The following is a 10,020-nucleotide window of genomic DNA, read 5'->3' as shown; positions in this document are numbered from 1 at the left end:
GTGATCTTGGTCTTTCTCTGCCCCCTTCTTCTTCCAGGTGCCCGTTTTCCGTGCATTCTCTTGCATTTTTCCTTCGTTTCCTTGCTACTGTGGAGTATACGATTTTTCTAGATATGCTGTCTTCAAAACCGTTTCCGGTGTTCCCTGCCTTTGTGTTGTTGGCGCATGTTATGAAGGCGTTCTCTACAACCAGTCTGGCTGTTTTGTTGGTGTTCCTGTACAGAAAACATATTTTCCCAGTCTATTTTACGATCATTTTCCCAACAGTGTTTAGCAACTGCCGAGGTCTGATTATAATGCCGTATGTTCTGCCAGTGTTGTTTGCTTCTCTCTTTACATGATTTGCCAGTTTCGCCATAGTACCCTTCTTCACAGTCTAGACATGCTGCCATGTATACCCCCCCTCTAATCTCTTCCCCCTCTTCTGACTTTTTGTTTCTAACTCTTTTATTCCTAATGATGTTTTTGTAGCTCCCTATCAGTTTGAAATTATCTAGCTTTCTGTTAATGGGTGCAATAGAGTTGGTGTGCGGGGCTGTAATTATTTTCTTCCCTACTAGATGTTCCTTTTCTACCCTTTCCCTTTCCCCAAAATAGTTTTTCCTTGCAAGGGCACCAGTGCAAGGAGAGCTCAACAGCTCCTATTGGGCTACCTGGATTTATCTGTGCCCGTGACCTTTCTTTGATGGACCGCCTTGGTAGGGGAATTGGTGGAACTGCGTCCAAGAGAGATGCAGAAGTGTCACCTGTTCCGGGTTCTTTGATAGCTGAAGTAGGGGCATTCGTTACAAGCACAACTACTAGTTGTTACAGTTCCTTGAATTCATCAGCCAGTTGTGATATGGCAGAATCCTTATTCATAGTTGTGTCTGCAGAGGACTGGGAAGGAGAGGAAGAAGTAGTGGTGGGCATAAGAGGCTTGCAGGTCGCCATGACCAGCTCAGGCACAGGTTGTGAGGCTGCACCTATGGGTGAGCTTCCATTATAGTCAGAGGAATCCGGAGGGCCCCCGAGTGTATTGTGAATTGGCTCTCACACAGGCACTGGTAGCGGTGCCAAGCCAGGGGTGAGAGGTGACCCAGACTGGGATCCCTTGGAGGAAGATCTGTGGTGTGCTCTGGCACTGGCACTATGGAGGGCCCAGGCATAGGAATCAAATTGTGAATTTCTTCAATGTCCGCAATGGGCGAAATGTGGCACTGTCCAGGGCACTCAGGTGGCACTGGCAGAGGGTTCTTGTCAAGTTGGGGATCTCTGGAAGGGAATTTCAGGGTGCATCTTAGGCAGGGGTGTCAAACTCAAATGATTTCGAGGGTCAATTATGCACTTGGTTATGGTCTTGAGGGCCATCAAAGATTTGGTAATTACTTATTGGCAAGACTGAAGATTACAACTTATTTTGCTGGTCATCCTGGTTTACCAAGAATAATTGGTCTTACCGAATGATACAATACACTAATTATTACAAAGAAAGGAAAATAATATACAATAATCTGGGAATACAGTTGTTACAGTATATTACTGAAATTCATTGAGTTTTTAAACAAAGTAGATATTTTGTTGTATAAGGTATGTACATAATAAAAAAGAAGAAAAAAAATGCAACTCGGATTTTTTACTTTATTTTCCACTGCACTGCATACGTTTTCTTCAAGAAGTTTTTTCCACATTTGGCTTCATTGGTGATATTCCAAGTTGCAGGATGGCATCAAATATTTGTCCATAATTTTGGTGCGGTACTTGGACTTATTCTCCTTCATCAGAGAGAATGATTGTTCGCATACGTAGGTGCTACCAAACTGAACAGCCCAAAAGCAAGCATTGTGATGAATAAGTGGTAGCTTTTCTCTGTCTACTCTCTCATAAAACAGTTTAGTAACTTTAGTTAAATTTTCCTCAGTTCTAACAGTTATAGTAGCCTGAGCTGAAAAATCTCTTGGCACCTCCCGCGCCACTTAAGACCATCCCGTGGGCCATGAGCTTGACACCCCTGATCTTAGGCATTGACACTGGGGTAAGGCCTGGCACTGGAAATTGATTTGTCAGGGTTAGACAGTTGGAGCCTGGCGCTGCTCAGGGCACTCAAGTGGCACTGGCAGCAGGTTTAAGGCAAGTCCTTGAGGACTCTTGGTTTTTTTATTTAGTTGTGGAGGGCTTAGGATCCCTGGATTTTTGTAACTTAGGAGGGGACCAGAAGTCTTGTCCCAGGAGGAGGTCATAGCATCCAGGAAAGCAAGTAGCTACTGCAAGAGTGCAGATTTTTGATCTTTGAGGTCTTGCGACCCTTACCTTGATGGTGGGGAGAATCATCTTCTTTCAAGTGATACCCTTCATTGTAATAAGTTTATGTCTCTCAATGGTGGCGGAGACCTTATCTTCTCTTATGAGGGAGATTTGTGCGCCACTGTCATCAAATGCTATGACCTGGTAGGTGGGGTAGGTGCCTTGGGGAAGTGCCACAGATATAGGGCCTTTGGCTGGAGGGCCAAAGGTTTTAAAATTTGTCACTGCCAAAGCAGTGGCGTGTGCATGTGGTTTTGTTTTACTAGGGCACTTTGCCCATAGAGAAGAGTGTCCTTGAACCTGAAAAGTGGTGCAATAATTCTTATTATAATCTTGGTGTGGCACTGTCCCACTGGAGGGGGCAGACCCTTTGTTGTTCAGTCCAGAGCCAGACGTGGCTCGGTTTGGCATGGTCTCATAAGGGGCTTAGCAGGAGTGTCTGGCTGATTCCCAGCCTTCGAGCGGAGCTGTTCCGTGGAGTGCCCAGGTTTTTTACAATAGCAGCTGCACAAGGGCTTCTTGCAAGGGTGCCCATTCTTGGGCGGAGGCTGACCAGAGGTAGGGGAAGAGGGCCAAATCTTACAACACTGGGAGCTGACTGTAGGATGGTGGGTGTCTCAGTGGTCTGCCAAACGGCAGCACTCATCTAGCATCAAAGGGTTCTTATCCCAGGGCCAGAGGGGCATAGTGTAGGAAGTCTTCGAGCTGGAAAGTTTCTATTATTTCCTCTGTGGAGGATTCTGGCCACTGCTTGAGAGCTCAGGACTAATGGCATGCCCAGTCGGCCCATGTTTGCCCCACCTCCTTCAGGTGTCCTCTCCATCTTTTGAGGGTGAGCTCGTAGGCCTTAATTATGGCCTTATAGACCTCCACAAGGTTTCCACGGTCTGTTAATGAGATGGAGTGGAACGCAGTTGGGCCCTTTCCCTCCAGATGTTTTGACAGGAGCATAGAGATTTCTGTGGGCTGGAGCTTGAAATTCCTGAGGACCTCTTCCACTCGGCCAAACCAGTCCTCAGGCTCTGGGTCATTCCATTTTGGCATCATGGAGCTGGTGGCAGTGATAGAGGACGGTGGAGGCATGGTTGCAGGACTATGGACCCTTTGGGCAGCCATAGCGAGTTCATGGGCGCAATCTTTCTCCTCCTTAGCCAGCCTCTCTTGCCTGTCTCGATCTTCCTTAGCTAGTCTTTCTTGCCTGTCTCTCTCTTCCTTGGTTCCTCTTTCTTGCCTTTCTCGCTCTTCCTTGGCTTCTCTTTCTTGCCTTTCTTGCACTTCCTTGGCTTCTTTTTCTTGCGCTCCCTTGGCTTCTCTTTCTTTACTTTCTTGCGCTTCCTTGGCTTCTCTTTCTTTCCTTTCTTTTTCTAGCCGGCCATGACCCAATCTTGCAACTCTTGGCCCTTGAGCCCCATGGTTTTTCCAGCAGTGACAAGGGTTGTGATTTTGTTGGAGTGAGAATCCACATAACCAACAGGAACAGGCTATATCCCAACTAAGCGTAATTCGCAGGTCTTTATCTAAGTTGTTCAGAGAACGAGCTCTTGGATGAACTATCTAGTAGCTTGAAGAGCATAAGGATTTCTTAGGTGAACATAATTTATAGATTGTTCATGGAATGGGCTCTTAAATGGAAGTAGCTAGTAGCTTGAAGAACGTAATGAGTTCTTAGGTGAATGTAGCTCACAGATTGTTCAAAGAGCAGCCCTTAAATGAGGTTAACTAGTAGCTTGAAAAGCATGATGGGTTCTTAGGTGAATGTACTTAATAACTGTTCGAAGAACAGGCTCTTGAATGAAAGAAACTAGAGGCTTGAAGAGCGCAATGGGTTCTTAGGTGAACGTGCTTAATAAATTGTTCGAAGAACAGGCTCTTGAATGAAAGTAACTAGTAGTTTGAAAAGTGTAATGGGTTCTTAGGTGAACGTAAAGGTTCGTAAAGTGAACGATTCTAGCGGGTTCTTGAACGTATAGTTCTTTTATTGGACGAATTTAGCGTGTCCGTAGAAAGCGGCTGTTCGTAATTGAACGAATTTAGGGGTTCTTAGAACTAAAAAATGTAATATCTCTGCGAAAGATCAAAGTCAATTACAGTGAAAAGAAATCACTTATGACTGTTACTCTACTTTGCTGAATTAATATGCTGCGAACACCAGTAATAATTTCCCTTTCTAATAAAGTGGCATTAAGAAGTATTTAATGAGTATAAAATAAAGTAAGATGATTATTAATTGGTAAAGGTTCGTAAGGGAACGACTCGTGTGTGTTCTTGGACATAGGATTATCAAAGGAATTAATAAAGCTTGTCCATAGAACGTGGGCGTTTGTAATTGAATGGCTTTATTATGCTGAGAAACACCTATGGTTGGGGCAGATGAGCGTACGCTGTGGAACAAGCTTCAGGTAGCACGTCCTTACTTGGCGGCTCAGTTTGCCAAGTAAGGACGTGTGTTACCTGAAGCTTGTTCCATCACTATTTGGCAGCTCAGTTATTTTGCCAAGTAAGGACGTGTGCTACCTGAAGCTTGTTCCACATCCTTACTTGGCAAAATAACTGAGCTGCCGGCAGTAGGAAGGTAACCAAATGCAAATAATATGATGCTGTTATAAATTTCAGCGCCGAGACAAAGTAAATAAATTCTCCTGATGTGACAAGTACAAAATGGTTACAACTATCATGCACGGGTTGAATATTTTTCTTATGGTCAAGTCCGCAATGTATTTACTCTAAATATGAAAGTTGCCTGACTGGCACGTGCCTAAATAGTGAGGTTATTGACACAATGGTCGCACTTGCGTGGTATTTGACGGCGGGGGTGGGGAGCCGACATATGGGTGAAACACAAGCTGTTCATTGTTAGCGAAATCTCACGCGAAAAGTTCTGAAAAAGACAAAAGACGAACACTACTGGAATGGGTTTTCCCGGTTTGGCGCTCAGGATTTATGAATGCGTAGAAATTTGCTCGATTACTTATAGTTAATAAATGACAGTCAAAGGCAATGATTTTGAGATTGACAATGGCTCACGTGTCCACAAATTAAATTATTTTTTCTTGGCCCAACAAAATAATTATTTAAAATTTTAAACAGGTTTTTAAGAAAACCTAGAGCTTTTGCTACGACAAGAGAGAGAGAGAGAGAGAGAGAGAGAGAGAGAGACTCAGAGAGAGAGTAGCGGAAAATTCTGAATGGGCTATCATTCACAGCCTGAATTTATGGTGTACCTAGTTAATTTTTTGGACGACAAATTGTCCAGAGCACATAGAGGAAATAAGAGCACTATTTCCTTTCTTTATCACTCATATTCATTGCCTTACTGCATAGCTACCTAGAAGTTAAGACATGCAGACTGCCATGCGTCAGTCACAAAGCTTGTGTTTTGGAAAATACGCTCTCTCTTCGCTCTGAAAATCTTGTTAGCATGCATGTGGCCTATTGTTTCCTAACACTGTTCACTGTCACGATATTATTTACACCTATGATAAGCTAAAAATAATAACATCGTACTTACGCTGTGGAAACTTGTTTGCTTGTGCTTATTTTAGGATTTACATTACTATATTAATTTCTAATCTCATATCCAGCCTTGGCGAATGCTACTGGCTCGGATCTGCAATTTGCAAGGAGGCTTGCGACGATGCAGTTATGATCTCTGAGGAAGTGGCCACTAATATGTTCTTACCTGGCCTACTTACTGTATTCCTTGTTCAGGGGTCCAATCCGCAGTCTAGCTTGTGAGTAGGGCGATTACTAATACACCTTGAGATTCTGACTGCAATTCCTAGGTCAGGTAGAAAACTAAATAGAGAAACAGCTGGGCTGAAAGCTATACTTCAACAAGGGACTGTTGCAGATAAACACTTAAGTTAACTTTAAATGGAACATATATAAAATTAAACACGCCAATCAGAATTCTGGGGAATGATAGGCAGATACAACAAGGAGCTGCCACGTGGTTAGTTATTCTAGCACTGGTTCAAATATTGAAGAGTCTATGATTGCTCCTCTTGAAAGGGATACTGAAGAATTGATTGCAGTGGCCTTGCCATTGCAAGAAGCCCAAGACAAGCAGATGTTTCCTCAGCTGGCAATATACCGTCTGCAATTAGATAATGCCAGCGGTTACACAAGGATAATTACAACAATTTCTGGTGAATCAAGGGTTGCACAGAAGGTACAAAGATAACTCAATTCTGTTATGATATTCTTGCATTAAAACTCACACTAAGCTAAGTGAGTCAGGTCTTTGTGATAACTTGCACTTCAGAAAAGAAAATGAAAGTGCAGTGAGAGATCAGAGATATGTGACTGTTTAAAAAAACTCGAATCAGGAATTTACCTTATAACAGAGCGATGAAGAGCCTCGTCAAAATTTCACCAGGGATGGAGGGATGAGTTTAATGGGAATGCACAGGTAATGTGACTGGGTGGTCAAAAGATGACCACGTGGAGGGGTCAGCTCAATAAGGAGCATACGAGGGGATGTGTCATTCTGCTACCGGTAGGGATTCTGGGGCTGAGGTCCGCTGTCTCTTGCCTCATATGACCTCAGGGGCTTATTTTCATGCTCCTTCCAGAGGACACTGGGATTGCAAGATGGCAGTTCAGTCACCTCGTTTTCTATGTTGGAATTTTCCAAATCCTGGTGACTTCTAGCAACCCATGTTCGCCAGTTTTTATGGGGGACTCAACCTTTATGCCAGATTTCAGGTAATTCAAGCAGTCTGCCAGATCTTTAGGAAAGATAAACAGATGCACCAAAAATGGGAGCATGGAGAGAAATTTATGTAGGGCTGAGTTTCTTAAGCCCTTCCTCAGTTAGTTATCAGTATGAAAAAATACTTTATTTAGACTGCAAGGCAGTTTAGAGATTTGGGTCTGCTTAGGAAGTGGTTTCCCACTTACAATATATATATATATATATATATATATATATATATATATATATATATATATATATATATATATATATATATATATATATATATATATATATATATATATATAATGAAAAACATAGCCGTTAGAATAATGAGCAATTACGATAAATTGCGAATGACCATTCTCCTCAAACAGATACAACATTAAAGAAAAAGTGTGACGATTCACCCCCAGCACCAGCGATACTGCCCAAATCTCCATAGATTCCGCATGAAACCAAGACCCATGAAATAATATATGGAGGATAATAATAGCAGCCTCCATAATTTTGTTATTTGTAAAAGCCTTCTTTGAAAACTTACACAACGTCTTCCCATCCTACATAACCTAGTCCATCTAGGCTATCCATTACAATTAGAGAAACCCAATGCATTCCCTCTCTTTCCCTATCTCGTCTTATCCTTACCAGCCAAGTGTGCCTACAGCAGTCCAACATCGAACACGTAAATTACTTATTTTCTCTAAAACATAGGCAATACCGGGCGAGTGTGTCTGTCGGTAGCGTCGTTTGAGGAAAATTAGTTTATCTCATTTCACTTTATTATTATTATTATTATTATTATTATTATTATTATTATTATTATTATTATTATTATTATTATACAGAAGATACCTATTCATATGGAACAAGAACATGAGGACGCCATGCCCAACATGGCGTCCTCATGAAACGTAACATCTTACCTTCGTATTCGGGTGAAAATTATATTTGCATGGAACTTCTAGAAAGACTCAAAAGTTCAGAAGCTGAGGAAATAAAGATAGAAATCCCGTACAAGTGTTTGTGAAACTTTGCCAGCGACGAATAAACAGTAAAACTTTGAACCAAGTCTCTGCACTAAGTTCAAAGTAAAGAAGAGGAGGAATACGTAACGCAGAAATTCTTCGAGTATTAAAACACTATATATTCCTATCAGTAATTCCAATGTTGATTTCATAAAAAAAAAATAAAAGTGCTACAAGCAGAGACCCGTGAAGCACCATGTGGCGTTAGTCACAATTTATTACATAAAATCAGCTTGATACGTCGTTAAAATATATTTGCTAATACAGGACAAAAGGATTAAGCAAAGAAACATACAAATACTTTTCTCCTTTCAATAAAGATCACCAAATCCATCCTATCTCCTAGCCCAGTTTGTACTGTGGCCCCTACACTCCATTTGCCTTTCCTTTACGTGGTCTACATTTCCGTTTTGTCACTGCCTCAGGTAATGGCAGGTAACTAATCCGTCGAAAGGCTTTGGCCATCTTATGCTGCAAATTTTTACTGAATATCCTTGTCAAAAAAGTTTTGTTCGTGTAAAAGAAAACTTCTATCGTAAACTTGAGTGTTTATTGTAGGCGCTGACCTGCGTGCAAGATGTTTAACTTTTCAGCATCGTTTTTCCTGATAGTTACAACGCTAGTTACAGAATTTAGAGTATTTGCAACTCCAAGTCTCTAAAATTAATTAGATCCTATAATAACCTCATACGTAATAAGTTGTCAATGAAAACGACAAAACGCTTAAAAAAATGCTAGAACATGACATAAAAAAAGGAAAGATACTTCAAGAAATGCTTTTATGCTTGCTCTATTACTACTTTCACCAGAAGCTAATACTTTTTACAAGAATCAGCAAAATAAACTTACATAGTTTTGCAAACAGCTTTCTTTCCTATGAATTTCTGATGAGAAGGTATTTATTTCATTCGAGTGACGAGGAAACTTAATCGTGTTGCTTAGAGATAAGTCATTTGTTTCAAGCTTTGTCCTTCCAGCGAGTACAACAAACAACTGTCTTTCGGTTTTAATCTGAGTAAACATTAAGGAAGAATTTGGAGAAGCTAGTGAATGAAGAGCGAACTGCCGAAAATGAAAGCATAAGTGATGACGGTGGGTGAAGAAGAACACCCAAACGAGAGAAAAATTGGAAAAACGGTACAAACGAACGAGTGACTGAAACACTGATGATTAATGCTCTGCTGGAAAGAAAAAATTAATGACTATGGAGGAGGAAGAGAAACAAAGAAGAGACAGATAACGGGGAAAAATGACGAAAGATTGTGAACAAATGCCCGACATTAAAGAAGGTAAATTGATGACGGTGGAGAAAGGTGTGGAGCGAAACAAGCAAGAGACAAAAGCTCCAACGAAAATCCACCTGATTGGCTCCTGGACTTGAATGCATTCTCGTCATTGCTATAATTCACTGCCGAAGAGTTATGTGCATCGTTGCATGATGAGCAATTGGCAACATAAATATCAGCATAAAGCAGTAACATCTCAATCCAGGATCTTCATTTATTCAGTGTTATTTATTCCCCGTTCGCCTCATCGTCACGCATCTGCTCCTCGGCCGACGATTCATGGTTTGTATATCTGCAAAAGTATTCGAATGGATTTCAGAAAAATTGTTACTTTATTAGGTTGAATGTCAGCATGCGCTGTATATATATATATATATATATATATATATATATATATATATATATATATATATATATATATATATATATATATATATATATATATATATATATATATATATATATATATATATATATATATATATATATATATATATATATATATAAATATATGAATGTCTTTTACTGTAATACCACAGTGTAATATGATGATAAGAAGGCCATAAAAACACTATATAAACGTGGCATCCATATATTTCCAGCACTTCCTTCACAACAGGGTCACAGAAGGAAGTGCCTGAAATCTAGTTGCAATGTTCAAATAGTTTTATAGCCTTTCTTATCTTTCTATATATTATATATATATATATATATATATATATATATA

Source organism: Macrobrachium rosenbergii, chromosome 48 (assembly GCF_040412425.1).
Source record: "Macrobrachium rosenbergii isolate ZJJX-2024 chromosome 48, ASM4041242v1, whole genome shotgun sequence".
Classification (NCBI taxonomy): Eukaryota; Metazoa; Arthropoda; class Malacostraca; order Decapoda; family Palaemonidae; genus Macrobrachium; species Macrobrachium rosenbergii.
This window is presented reverse-complemented; position numbering follows the sequence as displayed.